Source organism: Planococcus citri, chromosome 1 (assembly GCF_950023065.1).
Source record: "Planococcus citri chromosome 1, ihPlaCitr1.1, whole genome shotgun sequence".
In the NCBI taxonomy this organism is placed as follows: Eukaryota; Metazoa; Arthropoda; class Insecta; order Hemiptera; family Pseudococcidae; genus Planococcus; species Planococcus citri.
Window position 1 is genome coordinate 28,436,148 of NC_088677.1, and position 17,390 is coordinate 28,453,537.

The following is a 17,390-nucleotide window of genomic DNA, read 5'->3' on the forward strand; positions in this document are numbered from 1 at the left end:
TCGACGCCAGAGCCAGGCTAGAATTTCTCTTTGAAGAAAGCCCCGAATGTAGGATACGTATTTATATGGCCACGGTACGACTCGAGCTAGAGCTAGTTTCGCATTTGCAAAAAACTGCCTATTTTTAAATAAAAGTTCATCGTTTTCTTTCAACTTGTAGCTATTTTAGTAAATAATGTATATGTTTACCGAAATTTCAGCTATGCAAGTTTTTGTATTTACAACGAAACGAAAGTTTCTTGAAAAGAAAATTCTCTAGCTAAAGGTTTTCCTTTCTCTCGTACACAGTTATCTCTTTGGTAAATTAACTTATCTCTTTAACAAATGAAATCATTTCCCTTTTTAGAGCATGTTTAACTTTAAACTGAACTTTAATTCAATGAAGAAACATTTTCATATTCGCAGTGTATGAGTGTAGGTACCTACCTGGCTCTGGTTACCTGCGAAAATTTCCATACTCAAGGTCGTCTTACTTATAATGTCGAGCTTCTGATACATACAAGTAGCCGAAAGATAGAATAAAACAATTTACACGGGTCAGACGGCAGACACTTTCGAAATTTTTGGATTAAAAGTCTACCCGAGGACAACACGAAACGTGGAACGTGAATTCGCTTCGTGGAATTTTAACAATGGATACCTATCTCAAGCACCTATTCCTCCACTTGTCCGTGTATGAGTTACCTTTACCTACCTATATTCAGTTAATTAATCAAAATACTTACAAACTGACCCCCCCCCCAGCATCCTCAACCACATGATAAAAATATCGTACAAATTTTAACAATTTTATTGCGTTCAATCTGATTTACCTACCAAAAATACCACATAAATGGCGGGGTTAATAATGTCGCTAATTTATAGCCTTTATTGTATATAAATAAAAATCAATAAACTTCATTAGTGCGAACGCTATCATCCAATTATCAAATAATTACGAAAGATGCGATAATGAAAATGAAACACGATGAGAGAAAATTAAATAATTTAAACAATTCTTATAAACTGGATATACTTTTACTAGGTAAACTTACTTTTACCACACCGAAATTAACTTATTTTCTTATTAAATATTAAAACTTACCTATTAGAAAAACTTTCATTTTAACAAGCTCTTCTTTTTATACATTCTTATACGTTTTCCACGTGTTTTGTTTTAACCTACCTACCGACGAAGTAGTCGTAGGTAGTTTCTATTTTTATGTTTTTTTACTTAACAATTTCAACTTTTATTATTAAATTTTGTATAGAATGAAATTCCTGTTTCTCTTCGCTTCTTTTTTTATCACACCTTTGTTTTTGTTTTTTATTATTAAATTTTATAATCAAAGAAGAAAACTTTTTTAAAAAAGATTCCCATTTTAGAGAATTCAATTGGAAAAAACTTGCTGGCTGATTGTTACATTTTGGTTGATAAAAAGGTGGCTGGATTATTGCTAAGTGGCGACGAAATCTAGAGGCCAAAACTGGATTACTTTACTAAATGATTTCTAAAATGGAAATTTAAACTGTGAGCGAAATTATAAGTACGAGTACAAAATAAAGTGGTTATGTTTACTAAGTTGAGGAAATGAGGATTTTTTAAAATTAAAGCACCAACACAATTATGAAATTAACTCGTGAATTTTTGAGATGTTTAGATGAATTATTAGGCAAAGGTACCTCGTTGTTCTTATAAAATGGATAATATGTACAATATGGAATCGTAAGACGAGAAAAGTATTTCATTTTAAAAAATGAGATAGAATAAGATGACCCAAACCCAAACTATGTTCCTTATATGTAGGTACCTACTTACCTATTATCGTGCATTTTAAAACGTAAAAGAAAATCAAACACTGTAAACAAAGTATTCCTATTTCCAGGAAATAGTCGATGTCGAACTCGAAGGTTTAAAATTTTACTAACCACATAGGTACTCGTATGTAGACCACAGAAAATTTACAACGCAGCTGGATATTGTGTTTCAATAGCTAAAGTATGAAAATAAAGGGATTCTTTGTGCACACGCCTGTCCCCAACAACATGTTTTCTTCATCTTGAGGAGTTGAGGACGCCAATACGCCATCTTATATGCGAAGGTACGTGGTTGATCAACTATAGCTACTCCCCTAGTGTTGGGTAATTATTGGCTTAATTTTTGAAACAGCGATCTGAGAAATTCATTGCAATTGGGTTGTAGTTTTTAATTTTATCGATCAGAAAAGAATGTTTCAAAAGACAAAATTATTAGTCAAACGGGATGAATTTGTATTCAGGATGAGGTGGGAGGTGAGGAAGGTAGGAAAAAATGCAAGAGGAAAAAAAGAGAAAAGAGGACCATCAAGGAGGTATAATCCAGAAAAGATGGCATTTGGAACGATTATCATTCAATTAGATATTATTCCTATTTCAAGAAGATCATCAAAATATCATAATAAATATCTAATAATTAAGGAACCAATATAATTTCTTGAAAAAAAATTGATACTCAAATCACAAAAATTGAGAAAAAAATACTTCTAAAAAAATGTAAAGAAAGCCTATCCTACCTTTCTCTAATGAAAAACCAATTAAAATTGTGAAATAAAAATCGAAGTAGGTAGGTAGCTAGGTACTCACTTAGGCTATTGATCAAAATTTTCAATATTGAAAACTTTTTGTTTCCAACGCCTCAATTTTTTACTCCAATAATTTTTACGAAAAAAAAATTCTCAAAATTTTAGTTAAATTAAATCGAGTCCCTGGAATTAGGTCTCAAAGAATAAGAAAAATCCAAGAAATTAAAATTATTACGTTATTGCATTTGAATTGGAAATTGGAATCATTATATTTGCTCTATTTTCATGGCAGAAGCACTATTTATGTGATGGCGTCGACTCCCCCTCCCTCGTACATGATGAAAAAAGTGGAGCTTGCCCTCTCTCAAAAATAAGGATACGTGTAACAAAAATGAAAATGATTCAAATTTTTACGTTTTTATACATAATTATCTTAATCCTGGATTTGGTCCATCTTCAGAAAAGCTACATTTAAAGGGCACCGAGGGAGTGTTTTTTTTTGAAAAAGAGATTATTCAGAATAATTCTGGCCAAAAATGAAAAAATTTTCAAAAAATTTGTACAGGCTTCAATTTTTCATCTTATTTGATTTTTTACAATTTTGAGTGCTCTTCATCACATTATTTAAAGGTTCGAGGAGAATTTTCTCTTGAAAAGTGATAAACAAAATAACAAAAAACAAAAAAAAAAAAAACTCGCCAACTAAGCAACCAGCTTCGCTCATTTTTCAAAAAAAAATTCAATCAGTCAAAAAATTGACCGTTCTGTGAGACTTTTTATTTTCCAAAATGGCTCAAAAATGCGTCGATTAATGAGAAAAATCGAATACTGGTCACATTTTGAGGCCCAATTTCAACACTATAGTGCTTAAAATATCAGTGAACGGGGAGAGCGAGAAATTTCCTAGCAATGTAAGAGATGCCAAAAAGATGCGACTGAGTGGATAGAATTCGAAAATTTTTTTATTCCTGTCATACTATCCTGGTTATCATCATGTTTTGAGACTCATTTTCTGGGCAAGAGTGAGAAAAAAATGTATTTTCTGAACCGCGATTCTCTAAAAAAAATTCTCCTCGAATTTCCAAACGTTCAATTGGGCAGCTTCAATTCTGAGAATCTTCTACGATACCCACCTATTTGGATGAAATTCAAAGTATGCTATCGTGTATCTGTATGTGAGAAAAAAAATTGTATGGACCAAGTCGTTCAAAAAAATATTAACTATTCGATCAAGTACTTAAACAAATATTTACTTATCTATCAATTAATTTTTTATGAGATGCAAAATATAAAACAGATTTGTTCAAGTTGATTTCAGTTTCAGATCGTCTAATACATACCTACTTTCAAAAATCAGAATTCTCAATTTAAGTGTAATCAGAAATTAATGTTATATGCTTCCAGCCTGCATTTTTCTTTTCAGCGCAAAAAGAACTACGCACATGGACTCTTTTTCATTAAATTCGCCTGAAAGGAGCCTGACAACCTGCACTCAACCTATTTGTCACGTTCGATTCCAAATCTATTATAGACTTTTGCATTCTCGCTAACACGAATAATTAGAGAACAAAAGCAAAGAGTTAGAATGGGTTAATTCCGGTTCGTGATCTTAGGCGACTATTAATATTGCTGTATGTAGAGATCCTGTTTATCCATCGTGTAACTTACGTATGGTTGAAATACCCGTTTTATCGTTACGACAGAATAGGTGAATCGCACGACAGAAAAGATGGTTTAAACGACAGGCCCGACAAATAAAAGAAATGCCCGACCAAAAAAGAAATTGAACGACAGAAAAAAAAGTTGAACGACAATCATATGTTTGCACGACAGCTAAAAAATGTCCACGACAAATAAAAAATTGAACGACAGTGAAAAAAAATTGAACGACAATAGTAAAAAAAAAAAATCACGACAGAAATATCCATTAACACGTCTATTTTTAATTTTTTTTTTAATCCATCAACACGCCTATTTTTACCAAAAAAGTTACAAATCGAATAAAATGAAAAAAAATGTATAAATTTTCATAAAATGATAGGAGGGTAGTTCTCATCAAAAAGTGGTAAATTTTGTGTACACAGCAAATTTCTCAACGGTTTTGGCATAATTTTTATTTTATTTTTTTTTTTATCTATGCAAGCATCACATTTTACATTTGGTATTGAGATTTTTAGACCTGCTTTCATGAGTGTACATTTGGTTTTATACCCCAAATGTCCTAGCTTCCCAATTTAACATTTTATTTATCGCTTTTTCGTGTATTTTCTGATTTGCAATTGGATGAATTGTTCTGTCGTTTAAAATTCTATTCTGTCGCGTAGACATCCTTTTTTGTCGGGAGGACTTGTCGTGATTAATAATTAAAAATAGTCGCTTTGACTCATTAATTTGTCGTTGAAAACCTGTCGTTGTAAAGACCTAACTTGTCGCTACCACAGCATTTATTGTCGTTTGCTGGTGTCGTTCAAACACCCTTTTCTGTCGTGCGATTATATATTTCCCATTTTTAAATACGAGAGACTACTTAACTATGCACCTCGACCTCCACCTACTAATACGATATTTTTTTGGCGTGGAACTTACCATTAGATTTAATTAAACAAACTTCTAACACCAAATAAAAAATTGGAACAATGCTACAAAAGTTTACTTAAAGCCGTCAAAAAGAATTACTTACACTAAAGACATTTTTTATTATGAGAAAAAAAATTACGAATTTTGCCCAATAGGTATTTCATAGCCTATTGTGACTCATAAAAAATTTTCGTTTTCTCTTTTCAATTTTTAGAATCCTCAAACATGGATTTTTTTCATTTCGTAAAAGAAAAATTTGAGGGCAAACGCTTTTAAAAATTTGTATTTTATTGATTTCAAAATTTTAAAATTTGAATTATTGTTTTTCAGACATTTCAGCTTTGAAAAAGAAGAGGAAACAGGCCAGACTGAAGTGAGGGCAAACACTTTCAAAAATTCGTGTTTATTTGGGAAGTAAAAAAACATTTATTTTATTTTCTGCGTGAGAAGTTTATTTTTTGATTTATTGAGTTTGAATAAAATATTTACAGACAGTTTGATGTAAAATTTTTCTGAAATTTTGTCATTCAAGATGTAAATTATTATATTTTTTTGACGTCATTTTCTTTACAATATTTGACATTCTCTAAAAGTAACGTACCCAGAATAAATTATTTTCCTAGTAAAGAAATTCAGAAACAGATGAACTACATAGATATCGTTCAAATAGGTGGCAAAAAATAAATCTCTTTGTCAAGTCTATACATTTTCAAAATTTGTTGACTTCGTCGAAATTTGCCGACTTCATCAAATTATTTTCCGAAAGGGTATTCTCAGGTGAGATAGGTGAAATACCCTCGTTCGTAGATTTGAGAAATCGTGATGGATTACTGTTGTCTACCTCTAAAAAAATTGTTGACCCAAAGATCTTCCGAAAAATCTATACGTTACCTATCCACGAACATTGGAGGTAAAATTTAGGTACCACTCGGAATAGGTATGTAAAGGAAAGGTGGGCTTTTTAGTAATCGAATTTTTTTCAGAATTTTTTATCGCAGTGGTGGGGGTGAAATTGTCAACAGAAAATTTTGACCCGCCATTGCTCCATAAACTGAAAAGGGGCACACAAATTTTTTTTCGCCAAAATGTGTATTTTTATGAGTTATTAGGTATACGTTCTTTCAACGAGCTGAATAAAAAATTATCTGCAACGCGCTTATTTTTTCAAAAAACCTCTTAAAATACCTACCAGTTTTTTTGTGGAAAATATAGCCTATATGAAATATGTAATAATGTGTAGAATAAAAATTTCTTAGCTCCAAATTTTAATCTCAAAAATGTGTCAAAATCTTGACAAAAACACTTACCAACTAATTTTGTGAGCGAACGCACTCCATATTTGAAGCAAATTTCTAAAATAGGGCCTTAGAACAGCTGTACCTAGTACCTACTCATTGGGGTAACCTTCAGGGGCGGTATACCTACACTCAGATTTCGATGCAATAATGCTAGATCGAAAGAGAATGTTCCTATAGGTAACACTGTTGCAGAGGCGGATTTAGGGTTTTGCCGCCCCTGGGCAGTAAATTGAGTAAATTTGTGCCGCCCCTCCCCACCCCAAATTGAAAAATATTTTTGAATCAAATTTTTTGGTTTCATAAAAAATGAAAATTGGAAAAAAACTAAAACAAGAACATCTAGTTTAAATTTTTCAAAAATAACGTTTCAAATTACCTATTATTTTGGTTTCATTTTTTTTTGTTTTTTTTCAAGTAACATTGAACACTTGGCTTTGTTTAAAATAGTAAAGCAATTTAAGACGTAGGTACTTTTTATCCAGCTGACAACCATAATTTTTTTTTATCAATCGTCATAATATTTACATCTCTAAAAAGTAGCAAAAAAATTGGAAATTGGCCGCCCCTAAAATTTTGCCGCCCTGGGCTACCGCCCACTCTGCCCATGCCTAAATCCAGCGCTGCACTGTTGTACAAGCAAGTACAAGTTCATTTTTATATTTTTTCTACCAATTTTTGTTTGAATTTTTCGAAATTTTGGACTATCTTGGAAAATCTTCTGTAATTTTCAATTTTGGACTATCTTGCAAAATCTTCTGTAAGAATACGTTTAGTTTCCCACTGATATCTTATCTGCCATTGATGGCATCGAAAATTTAATGAGGCGTTAGAAATCTAAAATTGTATTCTCTGCAACTTAGTTCAATGGCAATAACATATGAAAATTGCTACATATGTTTTCTCCATGAAAAAAACATAGCTCGTCTAACCTTCGTGGTCTCTTTACAATATTTTAATTGAAAATAATTTTACCACTCCCCCTCCAATCAGTAATTTACAGGAATTTATTGGAAATTTACGGGGAAAATACTTAAAATAAATCCGAAATTACCTAATCAAGTTTTTGACAAATTGCTTTCGCTAAGCCTTCCCTTAAACCTTACAAAGGAACTACCTGAACCGGCAGAAACGAAAATGAACGAATCAAAGCTAGATCGAAAGGGGACTACCTCAGGACCCCAAATCCAAAATTTCAAGTGCTGAAGTTGATTTCTCAATTTTTGGTGAATTTTTGAAAATTGAAAGATCCAAAAAATTATCAATTAAACCAAAAATAGAAAATATCGATGAAAATTGAAATTTTCTCGGGAAGTAGTTCAGATGGCGTCCCTAACTCATTTACAACTATCGAAATTCGCAAAACCTCAATTCCAGTCATTCTGGAGCCTCCAGCGATTTTTTATTATTTCTCCAGAAACTTGAAATAGCTCTGGAACGGATAAAAATCAACTTCAGCCCAAATAACTTCATTTGGGGCCTACGTGGGTTGCCTTTAACCAATTTTTGGGGTTGTCGCGAAAATCGGCATCTGCCAGTTCAGATGTGTATTTTGTTCATTGACTTGTGCAATAAATAAACAGCAAAATTTGAAAATGTTTAATTGTTTAATATTCCATCTATTGTGATGCTACCTATCCTGATTTAAGCTCCAACATATTGTGGTTTTTTCCAAAGAAAGTACATATGTGCCTGGTTGGTACTGCACATCTGAACCGGCAGACGCCGATTTTCGCGACAACCCCAAAAATTGGTTATAGGCAACCCACGTAGGCCCCAAATGAAGTTATTTGGGCTGAAGTTGATTTTTAGCCGTTGCCCAGCAATTTCAAGTTTCTGGAGAAATAATAAAAAATCGCTGGAGGCTCCAGAATCACTGGAATTGAGGTTTTGCGAATTTCGATAGTTGTACTTAAATGAGTTAGGGACGCCATCTGCACTACTTCCCGAGAAAATTTCAATTTTCATCAATATTTTCTATTTTTGGTTTAATTGGTAATTTTTTGGATTTTTCAATTTTCAAAAATTCACCAAAAATCGAGAAATCAACTTCAGCACTTGAAATTTTGGATTTGGGGTCCTGGGGTAGTTCCCTTTCGATCTAGTTTTGATTCGTTCATTTTCGTTTCTGCCGGTTCAGGTAGTTCCCTTGTTAGCTATAAATTATAAAGGGTTAGAATGCCATTGATTTTAATCCAATTCTAGAATTATTCATTTTTGCTGTCCATTAAAAAAGAGCCTAAGTGGCTTCAAGACCCTCTCCATAAGTATTTGGCAAAAAAATATCATTAATTCGAATAAAGTTACCGAGTGGACGATAAAAATCCAGACAGCAGAGATGCTATTTACAAAAAGTTTTCTTCGGGTTAAGAACCTTGACAAAAAAAAATACTTGAATTTACTTTGCAACGAATACCAGCATTCAATCCCAGTCAATCCAAAACTTCTTACGCAAAAATTTCCTTCAATATTAAAAAAAAATATATTCCTACTTATTTTTCTAAATTAATCTTCAGAATTTCAGGAAACAAAAAAAATTCGGACATTATTTTGAGATATCCAAGGACAACTTTTTATTAGAAATTCTGCTGGAAAAATTCGAAAAAATTGCCCATGATACTTGGTGATTGGTATTTTTAATTTTCTCTGCTTTTTAAAAAAATTTAAAACAAAACAATAAAAAAATCAATTTCGATCTATATTTTTAAAAATGAAGCTTCTGAGTTCTAGTCATTTTGAGTCGTAACCTTTTTTTCTTTCAGAAAAGCCCACTCATTTTTTTCCAATACATAATCATTTCAGTTCTCATAATTCACCTTAAAGGGTATTCAATTTCGATTTTCAAAATATTCAATATTTTCTTAAGCTTCATTTTTAATCTCAGTAGCAAATGTATAGGTATTAGGTATTCTTGGATTTTCGAGCAAATCAGCCACTAATTCATCACGAGCAATTAAACATGTTTCATAGGTATGAAAGTCGTCAGTTCAACAAACAAACGCTGGTTCCAATCCCAACCTTCTCTTAAGATCTAAGGGATACAATACACACCGCATGTATGTAACTATACATACAAATTCAACGTGGATTATTACTCGGAATTGGTCCCCCAACATATACAATGTCTCATGGTTAAATTTCCGACTACAACAACTATAGCACATCGTATCACGTACCTATATTTCCAGGTAAAAAAAAAATCCTTTCCGAATTACCTACTCGTACGCATACAGCAACCTTCGCATTAATACCCCTCTACGAACCCTGCCTTTTTTCTTTTTTCCTCTTTTTTTCCCTACCTCATCCACCTTTACCTCGTAGTACCATACCTATAGAAAAACGCATGTAAAAATACATCCAGCGCAAATCCATTAATTATATTTATAGTGTTTTTAAACAGCAGACATGATTAATTAAACATATCACATACTAATCAAACATAGGATATATAAAAACAATACAAATTCCGAATGCTATCTGTTTGTTCATAATTTTCAAACGGTGGTGACCGAAAGAGGCGAAAGCGACGTGAAAATGTGTGCGACTGTGACTGCTGTGTATGTATGGTAGCCTGTGTCGAGCCAACGCAGGCGCCAAAGATGCTGTAGAAATTGGGCATTTTTCGAGGGGGTGCAAAGAGGGGCCGTATTGCAGGATGGTTTTTATCATCGTTCAAGCATACAGCACTCAGCATCAGTTTTCCTCTAACCGTGTATGGTTTTAGATTCGTACGTTTATTCTGCTCGTATTGTATTTATTGTATTTTCGTTGACGGCATTTTCACTCGGAACGATTTTTTTCTAAACCGGAATCGTTTTCCTTGCGGAAATTCTATCGTAAGTGTTTATGCGAAAAATCTTCACGCGCTCATTTTTATACGTTTAATATATTTTTTTTTCTTCCCTATGAAATTTCATTACTCGGTGATTAATTCTTAATTCGCTTTAACTGTATATTGTGGTGTTGGCTTCATTTATATTCCTATAATATTTATTCAATCGTCCAACAGCTATAACCGTTTGAAATTATCTCGTATGTTTATCTATATTTTAAGCTCGTCATTTACCTTATATTTACCATAATATTATTATCCTTAGGTACCTACCTACTGTGTGTATTTCATGTGCGTGTTTGAAAAAGGGTATCAACCTATAATTTTCGCTAGTTAATTTTTAATAAGACGTTGAAAGTTTATAATCAGCCGGTGTTGTTTAAATCTGGCTCTATTTAAACAGTTTATGGCTTTATTATTACGACCATTCTGAAAGCTCGAATCATTAAATCTCATTTTTTAAATCCAATAACTAAAAACTCAGCCTATCAAATCTCGACTGTGCACTTCCTGGAAGTGCATTTCGAGCTCGATTTTGTAAAATTTTACATCTTCCTGCCATCCTAAACTCGAGGGTAAAAAATTGCTCGCTCGTCTACCGAAATTTATTACAGGAAATTCTGCTACTTGGGTAATTTTCAAAGACGTTTTCGGCTCCGTATATATTCTACTCGTATTTGTACACGGGCACGTACGACAACCTATGATCTCTTATTTGAAAGTTTAAATTGCTTCGGTGTACGAAAAAATAGTATATAACTTTTACTTGACGAAAAACTTGTTCAATTAAACTACACCGAGTAGCAACTTTTGCTGCGCGGCAATTAAGATCTAAATTTTACACTCTTTATACACTTTTTACTTTTTTCCCCCTCGTGTTACACAAAAAAACATGTTTTTTAGTCTATGACTTATGCCGAGTTGGGAAAAAACCGGCTAAATGGAGAAAAAATCAATTCCATCGACTTGGTTGGGTATTTTTTTGAAATTCGTCGATTATAAAAACATTACGAGTGGATTGGATTATTTTAGCGGAATGTTTACGTAATTCAGGTGAACCACGGTGTTGGTTGAGTTGACTTTTTTCACACATGGAGACCAAATTTCCAAGGTCATTTCTCTTGAGCTGCTTAATTGCTTTATTTTAGAAATGCTGATTTAGAAATCACCCCAGGAAATATGCTTGATTACGTACCTACTTGAGGACTGATGCTTCCCGAACACTGGGTACGCTGAGGGAGGAGAGAGGGGGTGGCTGAAAGAGAAAAAAAAGTGAAAAAATCTCAATCAAGTGAAAGGTGACTGCAGAACGAAGGAATGAACACGAGAATTAAATATTCGTTGCCTGGTTTCATTAATAATTTCGGCAATATTATTTTCAAGGTGAATTAAAGAAAATTCGTTGACGAAATTTCACGTTTTTGAAACGCACAGAAGGAAGCTGCGAACTGAAGAATTTTATAGAGAGACGTTAATTCTTTGTTTCTCTCGTGAAATTTCGTTAATGAGAATGCTAAAATTGCCAAATATGAACGAAAAGTTTACGTGATTGATGCATATTTTTTTTTAATGATCCATTTTGAAGGATTCGAGATTTTTTCATGTTGAAAGAGAATTCTGGTTACGTATTTTATAAGAAATAAAATGGGGGGGGGGGGGTTCAAACCTGCTTAAAAATATTTAAATTATCGAGTATTCGTAACGATCCCATTTTATTGAAATTCCGAAAAAATGGCTGTCAGACAGAATGGTCCAATGTAACGTAATTTTTTCAAATATTTCCATGATTTCTCAGAAAAATGAAGAGGAAGGAGGGAAATCCATTGAAGAATCTCTCTTTGGCACTTGGACAAAGTGGTAGTTAAACCAATATCAAATTCGAAACTTTTCTTCAGTGTTTTACTGAAAGCTGAACCAATATACCCCCTTCCTTCCCAATTTGGCTTAAGTGATCTTAAATTCAGATGAATTTGGTTCTAAGTGGGATACCTACTAGATAATAAAAAATGAATAATGACATATTTTAAAATGAAAGCTAGTTGAAAAAAAACTATCAACATAGGTAGGAGGTAATCAATTTGAAAAATTTTCATTACAAGAAAAAAATTTCTGTTGGAAAATAAAAATTTATAGTTGGTAATCTTCACTTTATTACCCCTGAAATAATTTTCATCGGGAGTATCCTTGCCAAAAAGTTGAAAATTCGACTCTATTTTCCCATTCTTTGGCATCTTTTTCATGTCTATTATTTAGCTTCATCTACACGAGGCAGTTTTTAACGAAATTAAAGTGATGAAATGCCCTCGTAGTAAAGTGATAAATACATTCTTGACTAAATGACTATGAAATAAATTCATTTTTCCATGACAAAAAATTGGACAAATTTTTTTCCAGCAAAACAGGATTTTTCTTCAAATTTAGTACACTTACAATCAAAAGCACAGATAGACTTTTTGATTCCTGAAAGATTCAGAAATACTCAGAAAAAAAAATGCAAAGACACAGTTTGAAAGGCAGTATTTTAATTTTTCTCATTTCTCTGATCAAAAATTGGCAAGATTTAAATTAAATTGACCAAATTCACGTTTAGTAAGTTTTGGAGTATTCCAATTCATGCTTTTTACAAAATAATTTTCTTGAAATATTTACCTATTCATAGTTGACTTTTGTTATGGGTTTATGAAAAGTTGACAGAATAAAAAAAGTGAAAATGAAAAATCTTCACAAGTTTACGAAAAAGCATCCCATTTAGACAATTTTAGTTCAGCAGGGCCAAAAAATGAAATCACACGTTTTGTGACGTTGCCCCCACAGTTCTACTTAACTACTTCAAGTCTTTTCTACCACAAATTGTCACAAAAAGAGTTAAAAAATAGAACATAACAAAGGGAAAAAAATTTAGTAGCCAATTTTTATTTTAAAAACCCTCATTTTTAGTCTCATTTCAAATTTCAATTACAATTATCACCTTCAGAAGTCTAATTTTGACACGAATGAAAAAATTAGTTTTTCTTGGGGGCCCAAATTTTTCAAAAAATACAGTAAAGTGCTAAAAAAATGCCAGTTTTACACGTTGGTAGTTGAGATATGACCAAGAAAGATGTCTAAAATTCTATCTGCCCAATAGCATAATATTTTGAAATTAAAGAGATTTTTTTGAAAAAATTTAAGCCAAAAAAATCGTATTTTCTCACTCAAGCTGAAAGTCGTTCTCAGAACGCTTCGGTTGTTGGAATGAGATCCAGAAAAAATATTCCAATAGTTGTTGCGACTTGATCACACATTTTAGGATATTGAGGTTTTTTTGGAATAAATTTGGGTTAAAAAAAATGCATTTCTTTTCATTATATATCGTCGCAAGTTGCCCACAAAACGCATTGGTCGATAACTGAAATATAACCAAAAAAATGAAATTAATGGGATTTAAGCTGCCCAATCGTGCATTTCAGGATTTATTTGAATTAGGTATTTTCTTTTGCTTGAAAAAATTGTACCTCCAAATATGATTGCATATAAATTGTGATTATAACGAGTCAGGTTTTTTGAGAAAATTGAATCCTCAAAATATGTTTTCATCATTATTTAAGTCAAAATCAGGCCTCCAAACGTGATTGAAATTATTTAAATGTGGCCAGAAATATAATAATTCAATTCACCCTACAATTTCTTTCGTCGATTTTTCGGCCCATTTTGAAAAATTCCAAATCCAATGAGACCCTCTAATTTCCATTTTGGCAGCTGAAATTTTATTGGAGCTGATCTATGGGTCATTATGTCACTTAGAGCCACGAAAATGTATGACCGAGTGACAAAGAGGCCAGTTTTGGGCGAACCAAGTCCCATCTTAATTATTCCTGTGAAACGAACTCAACGAAAGCAGAAAGGGGTTCGCTCAGAGCAAATTTTGGTTGAGCTTCTCTCCCCCATGGGGAAATTTCCCTCTTCCCCCTTCTTCACTGCTCGATCAAGGTGTCGCTATAATTTGGGAAACAGGATTTCTCTGTCCTGGTTTCTCATCGATCTGATTTTCAAAATATTGGAAATTTTAATTCTCAGCCACATTTTTTTAAAAGAATCAATTTCCGCACACCAGCAAAAAATTTCAAATTTTCATTGATTTTATTTTTTTTAAATATTAATCCAAATGAATTTGTTTTTTTTTTTTTATTTATTCACTCGATTAATCAGAAAATAAAATTTTGAAGAGGTGAATTATTTCCGAAAAATTCACGAAAAAAAAAGTAGAAACTCAATTGCAAGGGATTTAGACGAAAAAGTTTTCATCTTTATTGAAGAGTTAAGACTTCTCAACACGACACTTCTGTTCCTTCGAAACACTCGGGGGAGAGGGGAGAACGGGACGTGCTCTAACGTCGAAACTGAGTGCTCTAAACAGCTCTATGGATGCTTTATCCTTAGCATGATTTTGAATGATTTTGGCTGCATAGATAGGACTGCCATTTTGCCAGCCCATCAAAGTTTTTTTAAGGGGGGGGAGGGACTTGCTCCAACGATATGCTATCTCCTCAAGAGGGATCCCCCTTTCCTTCTGAAAAAGGTGGGGCTGGTGAAATCTATCTCAAAATCGAGAGAGTCAAAAATGATCAAAAATTATGTTTTTGAGCTGAAGCATACGATAAGAAAATCTTTTCGAATTCGGTTGCATTATTCAAAACCGATGTAAAATGGACAGTTGAGATTCTGTAGGAGGGGGGGGGGGGTGATGAATTAAACTGATTTACCTACCTATAGTAAATGACAGCAAGGATAATATAAGAAAATCATGCAGCTATTTTGATCCTTGGAAAACTAATAAATAAACATTCATTTTTAGTATCCACTCGACGTAACTCCAATACTTCATTTTAGATACAATGATCAATTTATGCAAAAAAATGCTACAGCTCAACTGACAAACTATACGAGCTCATATTGAATAAGTATACGCTATATTCTTCTCGCAGCATCCTACGAGTATAACACAGATAACCATATTTATGCTAAGCTTCCAACAACCTCTCTTCCCACCATCGTCAACTAGTGAGCCAAAAACCCCCATCTAACGACACGCCATAAACTCTCAAACACATAGAGAAAGAACAACGTTTGATAATTTGAATATTCCAATTATTAAAGATTCGGGGGTTGATTTTTTGGAAAGAATTACCCTGTTTGCGATATTCTTCGTCATTAAATACGCGTGAAATAAATGGCCGTTAAACGGTCTTTTTTCTCGTTTAGTTCTCTCGCAAGGAATTATTTTATGCAAATTCTCGCTCAACGCTCGGTTATTTTCATGTTGAAATTGAGTATTTCATATTACCGAGAACGAGATTGCGCTTAAAACTTTAATATCGCGAGCCAGCAACCAGCAAGTTTTACTAAAACCCGATTCTAGGTGATATGAAAAATTAACATCTGTTATCGCCGCATGGCCGCGCCGCCGAGCAAAAACGAATCTCATTTTGGAAAAGAAAAAAAATGCCAATCAGGCAAATTACCAAATTTCTATTTACCGATAGTCGATTATATGTACAAAGCTAGTTCGTCTTATTACAAGTATAGATACCATATTTTGTTTATTTTTCATTTTCGTCTGATTCGATTTTTCTCTTTAATGCAGTTTTTTTCTCCACGATTCAGATATGATTTCTATTTGTACAATATTCCAAAAGCGATGAAATTCGTAGCTAAAAATATTACCAATGGAAAAATTGAAATTTTTCAAGCGTGTTGATAAGTTAAATAAAATACTCGATACGTTACGTCGGTTGCAGTAAAAAATACGAATAGATTTTCCTTTTAAATTTTATAATTAATTATTTCATATAAAAGTACCTATGTAATGTACTGTATCGTAGGATACGAATGGAAAATTTTATCTTACTAGGTAGGTTGGTAGGTACTAGGTAGGTACTTTGGAATATTAGGTGAATACCGGCAATTTTTGAACCCAAGTCAACTAAAATAGGCGCATTTTTTCGTCGCCATTTTGTATTTGGGCAAACTAGCGACTGACTGGAGGATTCAAAACAACACTTGGAATATCTTTTTATCACTGGTCGTCGAGTTTCAACTTTCAATGCAACGAGTTTCCAGGAACCTGTTGTTGTTAAATTTACGTGAATTGCGTGTGCTTTCGAGCGATAATCTTCAGTAGACGACATTCAAATTGATGAAAAGAGCATGCACACTGAAGTTTCAGTCAAACTAGAAAAAATTAGCCTCTTTAAGAAATATCTTTTTGTTGGTATTTGACAGCTTGGGTTTGAGGAACATGACTCCAGCTGCGCGGTCGCAATATTCTTTTGTTTAAAATTGGTATCTACGTAAGTTGCTGGATGCGTCAAATGTCACTTAATAAATCATATCTTCGAATGGTTCCACAGATCTTGCCTCAATGGTAAATATTTTTTCATCAAATTAGAATTTGGCTATACTGTCTCTAAGTAGAAACTACACCGGTTTTGGGAAATACATAAAAAAAATTACCTACGTTCAAGAGGAAGATTATAGCTCAAGATCACAGCAGCTTTTGTTCGAATAACATACGTATTACACCGGTTGCAGCATTGGAATTTTATCTGAGACTAGAGGCTTCAGTAGGCAAGTTGAATTCTTATCCAGCTTATCTTGATGAGAAAATAGAGGTCGTTGCTTTCGCTGTGAACATAAATAGAAAGAAATATGTAGGTACATTATGAAGTCACATTATATTAGTCAAAATGAATGTAGATATGAAATATTCGTATCTACAAAACAAATTCTAAAATCATCTACCAAGCCTCCTATTTGGACCTGAGGTGGCCAAAAAAATTATTTGGGAGACGTATAGTAAAATTCCAAGTGTCCAATTTCCAAAATTCAGAGTCTTACGAGTAGAACATAGAGACCGATGGGGAGATGAGGCATTTTTTTTTTAAATCAGCAACCAATTCAAGAAATCGGAAAAGTAAAAGGAGTTTGAATTTCCCAAAACTGAAAAAAATTAAATGGTATTTATCTAACTACATATCTACTCCAGAAAACGTTGAATGCTTCTTGGTCACGTATTAATTAGGTCCAATTACGTTTCGAAGGTCAATTTTGATGATAATGCTAAAAATAACATTTTATGGAAGGTTCAAATTTTCTCAAGAAACCGTA

At 33.0% G+C, this 17,390-nt stretch overlaps 1 protein-coding gene and 1 long non-coding RNA gene across 3 annotated transcripts in view; one reads left to right on the top strand and one right to left on the bottom strand.

Moving 5' to 3' along the window:
- Nucleotides 1–10,068: 10,068 nt before the first annotated feature.
- Nucleotides 10,069–17,390, top strand: part of LOC135831213 (mucin-5AC-like) — a 407,292-nt gene continuing 399,970 nt past the window's right edge. Inside the window, exon 1 of one of the 2 annotated variants that reach the window (XM_065343528.1) lies at nucleotides 10,069–10,248. The gene's annotated coding sequence lies outside the window, so the exon portion shown is untranslated. Of the gene's footprint in view, nucleotides 10,249–10,269; nucleotides 10,445–17,390 lie in introns of those variants that run through there. The other variant, XM_065343529.1, reaches the window with a different exon arrangement.
- Nucleotides 16,142–17,390, bottom strand: part of LOC135831216 (uncharacterized) — a 256,152-nt gene continuing 254,903 nt past the window's right edge. The window contains exon 8 of the long non-coding RNA XR_010556163.1: nucleotides 16,142–16,907. This is a non-coding gene — a long non-coding RNA (uncharacterized LOC135831216). The remainder of the gene's footprint in view (nucleotides 16,908–17,390) is intronic.